The following is a 13,215-nucleotide window of genomic DNA, read 5'->3' as shown; positions in this document are numbered from 1 at the left end:
GCTGGGACAGTCTAATTCAAAAGTGACTCTTAGAAGAAATGTTGGTTGTTTACATACAAAAAGTGAGACTTTCAGTTTTACAGATCTAATTTTTAATGAAAGCATCACAAATGACACTGCATGGAGACAAACTTGTGGTGTTTTTCCCTTCCTATTGCATGCCATAAAAGAAAACTTAAGTTATATTTGAAAGATTGGTTTGGTCTGAGTTTTCATTTTGTGCATGGTTGTTCTCAGTGCAAAAAATGTTTCTAAGGGAATGAGAGTACTCATTTTAAGTCTGCACATAGACCCTGCCACCCCTCTGAGCATACAAAGCCAAGAAATAAACTTGGAAGTATCACCTTTAAATGAATGGAAGGTTCATCTCCTGTTGTTATGCTTGGTTTAGACTGGAAAGGCCAGATCTCTCACACTTTGCTATTTGTTTTTATTATGATAGTACCACAAAACTTTAAAGTCCAAGAAGGTCTCATGGACAAGACAAGAGGGCAGGTGAAGGGTGGATTTTATATGCCTTCCTATAAAAGAACTGAGACAACAATTTGCCCATGTCTAGCTGGGACACTGTAAAGAGTTAGAAAATGAACCTTGATTGCCCAAGTCCCAGTACAGTAGCTTTGTTGAACCATTGTTATCAGCTGTCATTTAAGGTATTTCCTACAAATCTCTACAGTTTGTTTCCAGGGGACATAAAGCCCTACATTACTCTTGACAGGTATTAAGTTAGTATAAAATTACTAGACCATTTGGATATGGAAAGTTGGATTTAATGGTCCCTTCACAGGGATTCAGACTGAGTATGCTTTTGAGTAGGAAGGAAAGTGATTTCCTGGCTGGTTTGCCCATTCATGTCCAGAACTGGAAGGTAATCCCTTGGAAGTTAAAATAAAAGGGGAACCTTAAAGTAGTGGATTTCTTCTGCTTTTCCACTGAAAAAGAATAGTGTATAACTGCATTTCAAGTGAGAAGTTTTTCCTTATTAAAAGCTGTGAAGAGACTTCATTCTGAAACTCATTATTTCTAATGAAAAGATATTTTAAGATGGCTGTCTGCAAGTGTACTCCATAAAAATTAGATTTACCCCCTTTGTTCTTCCTTTCATCTGAGATCAAATAAAATTTGAACATCCAACTTATCTGTGTATACTCAATGAAAACTATCTAAACCAGTTTGCATATATTTCCAGAAAGTGTTAAAATTCTTGGTTATTGGTAAAGAATCAAACCCTGCTGTAGGTAAAAGATAAGCTGCATTTAACAAGGCTAATAGCTAGTAGAAGGGGACCTGTTCTATTTCAACTTTGTCATTAAGCAACCTATTTAACATCTTAGTTTTTTTTAGATGTGGTACCAACAATTGGAGAGTTGATAGGCTTCTTGAAAGAAAAAGCAGGGTCAATGAGTCTTTGTGTTAGACCAAGACAAAGGCAAACAGTGGTGTCTGAGTCGTCTTCTACCTAGTACTGAAAAGCTCCAGAATACAAGCTCTGATTTTGCTGTATGATATGAGTAAAATGACTAAACCTAGCTCTTTGATAGCAATGCACATACAGCAGAGAAGCTGGGATGAGGCTGATATAGTCTTGTTGCTGTGATGGGAGGGATAGAAGTGTGGCTCATGGTGGTAAGTGGCAGGAACAAATGATTCCTGAAGGATTAAGGGGGGGGGGGGGGGGGGGGGGTGGGGGGGGGGGAAGAATAGGGGCCATATGCTGTCAGTTTGCTACCTGGCTTGCTGTTCATTGTAAGTTGGTGTCTTGCACGTAACAATGCAGAGGTGAGCTGTGAATGTACTCATGTTAGCTCAGAGCTCAAGTTTAAAACCACAAAGAGAAAAATGAACTGAAGTGAATACTTACATATACCTGTGTATGACATGACAGGACTTCTCACTTCTATGAGAACACCCTTTAGTGGCTTGTATCTATACCTGATAGAGATTGTAGCTACTCTAAATGTTTGCAAATAGAAGCAATACTTTCAGGAAAAGCATCCCTTATGAACTAAGACAGGTTTGCACCTAACTTGAAAATATCTGGGGATACATATTTACTGATACCAGATCTGGGTTCTCTACATAGTATGGAAGTTATGCATTTTGTCTAGATCAGGGGTGTTGACAGAATTCATGCTTCTTGCAACACTTATGCTACCCATATGCTGGCTACAAATGAGCAGGCAATACTGAATAAAGCAAGAGGTTTTGGGGGACAAAGACGCAGCGATTCAGAAACTTATGATCAGATTGGCCTTGGCAAACTGAGTTTCTGTTAGTTTCATGTCACTGGTCCTGGCACTTCAGATTCAGTAACAGGTGCTGAAAATGGATTGACTGTCCTGTGAACCAGCAGCCTGAATACCTAATATAGAGAAATGTAGCTATAAGCAGTAGTTTGCTCATAAACCTTCTACAGCAAGGGAAAAAGATCTTCCATGTTATATGTAGGTTACATAAAGCTATATGCATGCAGGAAGATGCATATAAATCTAGTATGTTTTTCCTTGTATAGGGAAAACCTTGGCTTTGGAGGTATAATTCGCAACTATTTTCTCAGTACTGCTCTTATTTGATTCCTTAGTTACAAATATTAGAGGAAGAACTCAGTGATGAGGTAGACCCTTGCTGTGGCTTTTTTAAAATCATACCCAAAAGTGCAACCTCTATTAGCCTAGACATACTGATGAGGAAGGCAATTGTAATATTTAACAATATAAATGTTGACTTGCCAAGAAAAGCTTCACTCACCAGATTTAGGTTATGTAGAAACTTCTCAGATTTGCACTTGGAAGTGAATTGTTTTAACTCTGCTTCCAATGTAAGTATTTCTCAACAAGCTTTTTCTTTCTGCCTTTTGTTCGTGTCACTTACTTCAAATGCCTTGGCCACATGTAAGCTGCAGAGTAGTTAGGCTGAAAATTGACTACATGTTTGTTATCAGCTTTTTCATCATTTTCAGTCTTTTAACAATTCTAGCAGTGCTGGAGTAAAATGAGGCTACCAGTTCTGTGATGTAGCTCCAGGTGGGAGGAACCACAGAAATTAATGGGACCACCCACTGTAAGATTGAGAACCCTCCTCTTTCAGCTGGGAGCAGTTTTATTCATGTGCATGTTCATTTATGCTGACCCTTTGCTTAGGCTTTGAGAATGACATGTTTGGCATCAGGCAATTTCGTAAAATCTTCCCCCTGCTTTGCTCCCCTTTTCCTGTGCACCTATATACACATTTATATTGTGGCCTAATAGTGTTGTCTTTATAGCACTGCCAAAAGGCTTTTGCATAACCTTTTTAACAGGATTTTAAAGCAATACTTGAATCACTGTAGTGGCTGTTTAATGGCTTGAAGATGACAGGGGAAAAGATTTCTATGCATGCAGCATGTAGATAATGGAAGACTATACAGAAGTGACATGACTAGGAATTCCTGTCTAGGTTCTAGAGTTGAAGAAAGAAAAAAAGTATGGAATAGGTAGGGCAATGGCCTTAATATTAAGCAATCTACAGTTAGGTGACTTCAAGCTTGGGAAATACTGTGAAACAATATTTGCATCTAGCAGATATTGAAAAATATTTCTTTATGTGAAGGGAAAAATTTTGGGACATGCATTTCTTACTGTATCTGCTGCCTCCTGTTCAGGAAGCTAGAGCAAGTCTTCTTCAACAGGTCTTTATACTGAAGAAGGCTCCAAGGTAAATGACAATGGAAAAAGTGACTTTTGGTCTAGATTTATCGTAGTTTGATATGTGGGATCTGCTATAGTTTCCCATGGGCTGCAGTGCAATGCAGCACCTTCCCACATAATCTGCAGGACCCATTGCAATGCAGTTACCATAAGCCTACTCTGCAGTGACAGTTTCCAGTAGCCTCTCCCACAAAAAAGCTATTGAATCAGCCCACCATAAAGCTACCCTCCTTTTGGCAGAACTGTAGAGCAGAAGTGGTATTAAACTCTATATTTCTATTTATTTCTTACAGCAAGGTACAGCTTGCTAATGAGTCTTTCCTTTTTTAATTGGCTTTTGTGTAAAATTTTACATTTAACTGGGGTTATTCTATCTAATGTGAAAGACTTTGCATATGTCTTTGAACTTCATAAGATTTCTGCTACTCCTACAGCTTTTTGAGGTCCCTTTGAATGGCAACTTATCCCCTGCTGCATCCATCATGCACCTGGTTATATCTTGTCTCTGAACTTGCTGAGTTTCCATTAATACACCAATGAAAGTGTTGAAATGCATCAACCCCAGCATTGACTCCTGAGGAACACCAATGGTAACTAACTGGCTTAACTGCAACTTTGAACAGTTGATCATTGCACTTTGAACCTACCAGTCCAGCTGGGTTTTATGCAACTTATAGTCCATCCATCCCATCCAGTTTGGCTACAAGGTTGTTATGGGAGGCAATGTTGGAGACTTGCTGAACTCACAGACCACTTCTATCTTACTGCTCTTAGCTGGTTCAGAGCTAGACATGTCATCACCAGCTGGTCAGGTGTTTCCCCTTACTAAATCCATGTTGGCTGTTCCAAACAACTGGCTTACTCTTCAAATGCCTGAAAATGGCTTATAGGAGGACTTGTTTAAAAATCTTCCCAGGGAGTGAAGTGAGATTTCTGGCCTGTAGTATCTTGGAGCATCCTCCTTGCCCTGTTTAGACAGACATGGTATTTGTCTTCAGTCGCTGGGAACATCCCCCAATGCCATGGCTTTTCAAAGATGATAGTGGCCTTACAATGATGTTAGCTGGTTTTAGATGCATCCCTTCTGGTCCCTTTGATCTGAGTATATCCAGTTGATTAAGTGCTCCCTAAGTCAGCCCTCCTCTACTGTGAGTAGCACTTTTCACCATGAAATTCTTCCATTAGTCTTTGTCCTTAGCATTCCTCTCTGGTTTCAGCTTCAGTCCAACTTTGTTGTCTTCTCTAAGTACATTGCTGCCTGCCCAGGCCATACTGTGCTATGCCTCCCAGGTAGTCTGTCTCAGTTTCCAACTTCATGTATTCTTTTGTCCATGAGCTACTCAGGAGCTCCCTATTAAGCTATCTGGCCTCCTGGCTTGTTTGTTCACTCTTTAGCACACTGGAATAGACTGCTCCTGTGATTTGATGAGGTTGTTCTTGAAGATCAGCCAGCTCTCCTGGGCTCTCTTGCCTCCCAAGGTAATGCTTCAGTGTCCCACCCACCTGTATAAACAAAAGTTTGTTCTACTGAAAGCCAGAGTATTTGCTCCTTGACTGCCTCACTCCCTTAGAGTCTTAAACTACCAGTCATGATTACTGTAGTAAAGGCTACCACTGCCTGAACATACCCAGCAACTTCCTTAGTCGTGAACAGAAGGTCCAGCAGAGCACAGCCTTTAGCTGCCTGTCCATCATTTGCAGCATAAACTTTCACAGACATGTTCCATAGATCTCCTGGATTGCTTGCACCATGATATAGCGTCCTTTCCACAAGCATTATGTAGCTGAAATTTCTCATGAGAACCAAGGCCTATGTTATGAGGCCTCTTCCTTTTGTTCAAAGGAGGTTTTGACTGGGAGTCTGTAGGAGACCTCTACCATGGATACCCCTTTTGCCATTCTCTAGCTTTGGTCTATAAGCTCCCAGCCCCCTGCCACTAATCCTGTAGCAAAGCTCTAAGCATTGAGCATTTATGCTGAGCACAACCCCTTGTCTTCCCAGCCTGTTCTTCCTAAAGAGCCTGTATCCACCCATTAAGGGGCTCTGTGAGCTACCCCATCAGTTTCATGTCATTCCTCTCACATCTTAGCTCCTCAGGTTCATGCAGATCTGACTCATTCTCAGTTTCCTGTGCTTCATAGTCATGTACAGGCACTTCAGGTGGTGCTCTGGTTGCATTGCTTTTGCAGGAAGAGTGAGAGCTTCCCTTGTTATGCTGTTGGGTGCATACCACCCCCATTTCCTCAATTTCTTATTCCCTCTGGTTTCTGGTTTTCATCCAACAGGAAACCTAGTTTAAAGCCTTCCTCACCAAGTTAGCAAACTTGCTGAAGGTGCTCTTGTCCCACTTCATTAAGTAGATCTCATCTCTCCCCAGCCAGCCTTGCTAACCAAAGAGTATCTCTTGGTTTTTAGAAGCCAAAATCCTGCTGGTGTTCAAAAAGAGCAGCACCTGGCCCCTGTGCCTTTTCCTCTTGCTCTCAGAGCCATAGAGTGCTGTAAAAAGCCATTCTGGCCTTCAAGATGTTGAGCCTTGAAGAATGCACTGTGTCCCTTGGTAAAGTAGTTCAATGTCTAACTTTCCTTACTGTAACTAAAATGAAAGAAAAACTACATGGTGTTTATATTCTGAATATTTCTAGCTGCAGTTCTTCCATTGCCTCTCAGGAAAACTTTATGTGCTAAATTGAAGAAATAAGAGAGATTCTATAGTTAAAAGCTCAGCTCAGACCTTTCTAATGCAATGAAGTGTTGGCTCTAGTCATTCTGAAAATACCAGAGTGAACTAGGAGTAACAATGTGAAGGTAGGATATAAATCTGTCATGCTCCAGAACCACATGTTTAGGTTTTTAAAAGCATAGATCTCTTTAACTGCCTCTTATGTGTTTACACTCATTGTGTAGCCTTTCATGAAGCATACTTAGAAGTTATGCTTAAAATGCTCCTGTGTTTTGTATACTCAGGAGAAGCTCTTCTGTCTTCAGAAATCCTAATCGGATGGATCATCAAAATATCCATGAGCTGATAAGCTCTGACCCATTTCTTGTTTTAAAAAATAAGCACATCTTGTACCCATCAACACTGGTGTTTAAAATTGCATGTGGTTTTAGACAACCCTTGGGTTGTTGAGTGATGTCACTGCAATGTACAGGCTCTCCCTTAGAGACATCTGCTTGCTGTGCTCCATGGTGATATGCATGTTAGAGTTGCCTTTTCTATCTATCTTAATGTTATAAACCTGATACCCTTTTCTGCTGCCTATCTTTTCCCATCAGCAAGAATGAGAAAGAAGCCTGCAACTCCCCCGCACATCCACCTCCACCTCCACAAATTCACAACTGGGCTCAGAGCTGTGTGAAGAAAAACTGACAGGCTGCAATTCTGAATTTTAAAATCTTCATAAACCTTTCCTGTAGTTCCTATGTAGAGGGGGGTCTTGTGCTAAATATAAACCTTTTCAGACAATCTAAGAGGAAAAACAGTCAGGGAGCTCATGGTTAAGAAAAGAAAAACCCTGTGAACTGAGATTGTGATGGCAGCTCACCAAATGCTATCAGTTCAACCTGCGTTTAAGACTTAATCTGGCTTTGAGTTGGAGTGGTGCTTTAAGGTGACTTGGAGACAGGTGGCTTTAGAGGACATCTGACCCTTCCAGCAGGGTGAGGACAGAGAAAGACTTTATTTTTGGACTGTTATGGAACTGGCATCCAAGGGAAATCTGCTCTCGGAATGAAGCGATGCTCATTCAGACCTGCAGTTCATCTGAATGTATGTGGAGCTTGGAATAAGTTGATCAGTAGGTAGCCACTTTGAAACCCATTACTACTTGTTTCTCAGGCATATCAGTGGTGACAACTGACTTGCTAACAGGTAATGTTATTTATAGTCCTTCTTGTAGGTATAAAAAATTGCTTGTCATTAATTTTGGTCTTAGTTAAGGGACTAATATTTCTCATTCTTAAATACTTGGTAACACATTTTTCCTTTCGGTTCATCAGCAATTCTTTAATGTGTAATACTCTAGTTAATGCTCACTGCCAAAGACGAGCATTTTGACAGAATTCTGGAATTTGCATTAAAACAAAGTAAGTTTGAGTTGTTGTTCCAGTGGCTTTTCTTGAAAGCTCTAATACATGCCAAAAAATCAAACTTGTAAGATGTACAGAAAAGTTGCTGGTCTTAAGTTAGAGATTTAATTTTTTAATCTGACTAGCGAATTAATCTAGATTTCTCTGTCAGAAGCCATCTGCATGGTCTCAAATGACAAAGATTCTTTTCAGAAAAGACAGCAAGTGCTATTTCCCTAGGATTTCTACTGTAATGTATTTCTACTCCACAGAATGATACTATGTATATTTAAGAAACTACTGCTAGTTTAAGATGTACTCTTCAGAAAGCAACTGAAATTATGATTTGGGAGGGGAGAAATTTGCAAGCTGGAAAAAAACAAGCTGCTAGAAGGTTAGAGTTAATAAAAGAACATTCAGTATACCAAATGTGAGCTACTGAAGAACTTTAACTCCTAGAAGACCAGTATTATTTGGGTTGACAAAAAAAAGAATGCATAGACAAATGCAATTTATACTTCCAGTCTTCACAGACTTATACCATGATGTCAGCCAGGAAGGTGACCTCTTGCTCCCCCTCAGCATGCTAAAAAGGAGAATGGGCAAGCTGTGGGCAAGGGGAAATGGGTACCTCTGCCATGTCAGCGTATAGTGTTTCACTGAAATCAGATCAATGCTTTCCCAGTTTTTGAAGTGAGTTTTCTTTGCATCTGACAGTTGTATTCTGCATGAACTGTGTAAACCAACACAATGATTATAATAAACCTTTTTTGTCTTGATAGAAAAGATTTACTTAATGCTTTGGGAGCTTGCTCATCCTATAGTGTATGGACATCTGAATATTAATTACTGTCTAACTGGATTCTTTGCCTTAAGGATATTTAAGGCAAAAGCATTATTTTTTGATCCAAACTTTCTTGTGAAAGAGCAGATCATTCTACTAAAGTACTTAGGGCATCTAAGATTATTTCTGTGCCTAGGGTGCAAATGTAATATGCTTTTTCTCTGCTGAGCTTTCCCTGAATTGATGATGGCCAGAATAAATTGTAAGTAGGTGGTTTTAACTCAGGTTTGAACTACCTGGCTCCAAAGGTGAATAAGAGAAAAATCATTCTGACAGCTACATTAGCAAGCCAGCTCACAGTATGGATTCATTATGCTTTTGTACTTTACAGAGCATAAAGTTAAGGCATGGCCATTGTGAAAGTGTCTTCAGGCTTTAGGCTCCAGCCAATTCAAAATGGGGGGTGCGTTAATCATGTGGCCCCAGCAAGACTGTAAAGGATCAGCTAAACATGAAATCTGTATCCCATATTGCCCTCAGAACCTGTATTCCCTATGTTAATGTATTCTGGTAGGGTATGAGCCAAGGTTAAAGCATGTTAGCAGCAGGAGGTAACTTTCTCAGAAGGTAAAGAGTAGAAGAGAGGAGTATGGTAGTGGAGCTGAGAAACTGGAAAACTCTAGCTTGTCCTAAACATCTTGGATATATGCAAGAAGAATGATGTTGATCTCGGTCAGTAAAGTCAAATTCAACAATTGAGTGGCAGTCATCATTCAATATCTCAACTGTGACTCTCCTCCCTCTTGGAAGGGTTTTGCTTTCTGTGTCTATATATCTAGTACTTGCCCTCAGCAGGTAAGATGCTTAAACAATTTAAAGCATGTTGAAATATTGCAGTATTGCCAGCAAGACCAAATTCCTTTCTCCATGGCTTTCTGCCATATCAGCTGAGCAGATTGAATTGTGCCAGCTTCGAGGGTGGTGTTTCCTCCTGCTTGCCAGCAGCAGATAGGCCTGGCCAGGACTGGGGTGTGTGGCTACAGTGGGGAGGGACGAGCTCCACCAGGTCTTACTGAGGAGTCCAAGAAAGCCAGTTATGTCATCTGTTTAATGCTGCAATAAGTGAGTTGATGCGTAAGTTGGCTCCATGTGCAAAAATTATTTATGATGATTTAGAAGATGCTTTCCCTTTCTGTGTAGGTGTTAGCCTATCTTATTTGCATGTGGATGAAATAATCTGGTAATTTATCCTGAAAGAAAATTGTCTTGCACAACTCTAGCCATGTAGAAAATATTATTCTCGAATCAGGATGCTATTGAGATTTAACCTTTTTCTTGTGCTTAGTGATGGTCTGTTCTCTTATCAAGGGGTGATAATCCCATATTCCCCTTTTGCAGGTAGTGCAATCAAACACTTAAACATTGAAGCCACAACTGCCCAAAAATAGTGCAGGCAACCGGGTTAGAAAGTGTTGATCAAAGAATGCATGTGCAAAATTGAGATAGGGAATAGAAGAGTATCCAGTGTTTTCCAGTCAGGTCTAGGACTGGAAGCCAGACGTGTCACTGCAGGCCTTGCAAATGAGCAGTTTGTCAGCCAGCAGTATAAGGACTCCCTGTAACCAGGGATCAGACTGGGATAGGTGCTTAAAGGTGAGAGGAAAAATCTTCCTAACCATAGGAAAAAGATTGGAGTATTCACGTGGTTTTAGTGAAATCTGCTCAGTGGCCACTGGTTCTAAGCTTTTTTTGAAAGCAAGCATTTCATCCATGTTCTCTAACAATGCACTCATGGTTACAGGAATCTTTTAAAATGTTGTGTGTACTGTAGTATACACAAGTGACTTCACTGCCACTTATGTCCATGAGTTTTTCTATAACTACCTAATACAGTGTGTACTGAGAGAGTGTAAGAGTTATTGCTATGCATTGTTCATAGTTTCAGAAGCCTGATTTAAGAACCATGACACTGTATATTAGTACCTGCCCAAATAACATACTAATAACTGTTAGAGTTACTGCAGGAGGGGATTTCTTCACTGTAATGAAATGTAAAGCTGCAGGGAAATATTTTAAAATTAGAAGAGGTGTGACATTTTCATGGTGATACAGTAGATAGTTTTGGAACTAACTTATAGCTGATCCACATGCAGTGCTTTTTCCTACCATCATGCTGGATGTTGGTAGCATTTTAAGTTTAATTAAAAGGTTAAGAGCAAGTTAATAGTGCTGTTGCCATAATGTATTTCTGGTTGCATGGGTCTTCCTCAGTGGTCATCTAGATTATGAGCTGTTCTGAATTTCTGTGGTAACTTTTACTGATGTATCCATACAGCACAGGGGACTAGTCTTATCAATCCAGTGTTTGATCTGTTGCTTTGTCTGGATTATTATCTGACTGAGATCCTAGGAACTGTCCTATGAGCAAGGACACAGCAAAGATCCTCGTAGGCTTGTTCCAGACAGTGCTGAACCAGATGCTTAGGAAAAGAGTGTACAAAACTAGCACCTGTAGAATGCTGATAAACATTACATACACCTACCACTTTTCTAAAGTTAAATGGGACTAAATATATATGCTGAAAGAGTTGCAGACTTCTACCAAAGGAAAAGTTGGTCTAGATGTACTTGTTAGATGAAATCATGTGTACAGTAATATCTCAGCTAGTTAAACCTTAGGGTCACCTTATCTTCACAGAGGAAAAAGGTGTCTTGTAGAGTTTTAAAGAACTTATTAGCCAGAAGGAAGAGCACTTCAAAAAAGATACAAGAAGCTATAAGTCTAAACAGGTTTGATCTTACTGATACCACAGTACTCTGCAGACAAGGAACTCAGGCATCTGAGGCGGAGGAACTAACATATCTGAATGCATATTTACCCCCACATTCTCTGGGTGTCAGGGTGCTTCTATAGAATTGAAGTAGCTATGGAATTGGGTAGTAGAAGGCAGTTCAATGTTTAATGTGTATTTCATGTAGGAAGTACATATTACGTGGGACCTCAGATCTGATTATTCATCAGAACAAAAGGGTTTTTTCTGTTCATGAACTGAGAAAGGGGCATCTGCCTGAGGCTTTTCCAAGCTGTCCTTAACCTAAATATAGCAATCTCAACTAGATTTAAGTAGAATAGGTGGCAATTAGAGCTGATCAACAAGATTGGCCTTTGTAAGGTGCTATGAAACACAGGAGGGTTTGGCATGTGTTCTCTAAGCTGACTCTTGTCTCTGTCCCATCTCCCCAAGTGCCTAAATTTAGACTCTGAAATAAATACTTGGAAACAGAAATAGTAATGGTTGTTTTTCACAGTATTTGCATATGAAGATCTTGTTGATTTTGATGGTATTCAGTGTCACTCTGCACCATAAACAGAGGCTATCTTATAGGTATTTGAGTACAGAATTTGAGCTGTGCATATAATTAGCCACTAAAAATTTTGACCAAGGAAAAATGTTATGTGAGATGAACAGTAGGTTTAGCAGGAGTACTTAGAAAAATGTTGAATTCTTGACTACACAAAATATTTTGAAGATAGCTAATGTATGTGAAAGCTTTGAGAAATCAATACAAGCTGATGCAGAAAGAGCTCTGCTTCAGATTTCTGCCCTTATAGGCTTGGTGGAAAGTAGACTCCTTCAGGAGTAAAGAAACTGTGGAGCCCTTTTTCAATATTTAGCTGTCTTCCACTGATTTCCTAAGAGCTACTGGGAATGAAAAGGAGCTTGGCTGCCTGGGTCCACTGAGAAAAGCTGAGAGATACAGGGAGTTGAAAATGTTTGCAGCTTTTGGGTACCACTAGTATAATACAAATAATGGATAGCAGGGGGACTAAGTGTCACATATAAAGGAGGGAAGCAGATGGAATATGCACATATATGGGAAGTGACTGCATAGCAGTATAGCACAGGCATAGAAAATGGTTAACAGAACAAATATATGAAAGATTAAATATAGAAAGGAGATGAGATTAATGCACTGGAAACTAGCTGCAGATGATGTGATCTGCTCTGGACACTCTGTTCTCTGCTCTTGTATCATCCCCATGGTATCTAGGCACTTAACTGGCAGATGAGTCACTGTGCCTTTGTGCTGCAGCTTGTTTCTCCATTAAATGAAGGTAATTCTTTCCACTCTTGAAGTGATGCTGAAAAGGATTGATCTGTAAAGTGCTTTGAAGATACACTAACGTTCACAGATTCTCTAAAGCCTAGGTTTTAATTGTTGAGCTGCAGATAAATTTAATACATTTTTACAACAAAAATGCCTAACTGTAGTAATTCTAGTCTAGAAGTTATTTTTTATGTTCCTGATACTTAAGACAAGGCTGGTTAAATTGGTTAGGACAGCGTAATACCACTGACTTCACTTACATTTACTCCACGGTGGGGCTCAAAAATTGCTGTTTAGGAATCAGCTTGCTTTGTTTCCAGGGTAGCTTTCTGTATGCTTCAAAGACAACCTATTTAGCTGATATATGATGTTATACTTCAATCTTCTTCTTCAATCTGTGGGTTGCAAACAATGAAGTAAAATGATTCAAAGTGAAATATGAATTCATTATAATGCAGCCACAGTACAGCTCCTCTCTTAACACGTATGATGGAGTAATGGGAATAAAACTTTGCCATTTCATCCAGTGCATTACAGAGCTCACACACCAACTTCAAATGTTATGT

General features: G+C 39.8%; 1 protein-coding gene across 1 annotated transcript in view; it reads left to right on the top strand.

The window, feature by feature from the left end:
• Positions 1 to 7,214: 7,214 nt before the first annotated feature.
• SHISAL1 (shisa like 1) overlaps positions 7,215 to 13,215 on the top strand; it is a 202,169-nt gene continuing 196,168 nt past the window's right edge. Inside the window, exon 1 of the mRNA XM_075760024.1 lies at positions 7,215 to 7,558. The gene's annotated coding sequence lies outside the window, so the exon portion shown is untranslated. The remainder of the gene's footprint in view (positions 7,559 to 13,215) is intronic.

This window comes from Balearica regulorum, chromosome 1 (genome assembly GCF_011004875.1).
Source record: "Balearica regulorum gibbericeps isolate bBalReg1 chromosome 1, bBalReg1.pri, whole genome shotgun sequence".
NCBI classification, from domain to species: Eukaryota; Metazoa; Chordata; class Aves; order Gruiformes; family Gruidae; genus Balearica; species Balearica regulorum.
The sequence above is the reverse complement of the archived record's forward strand: the minus strand, read 5'-3'. Positions and strand labels throughout refer to the sequence as shown.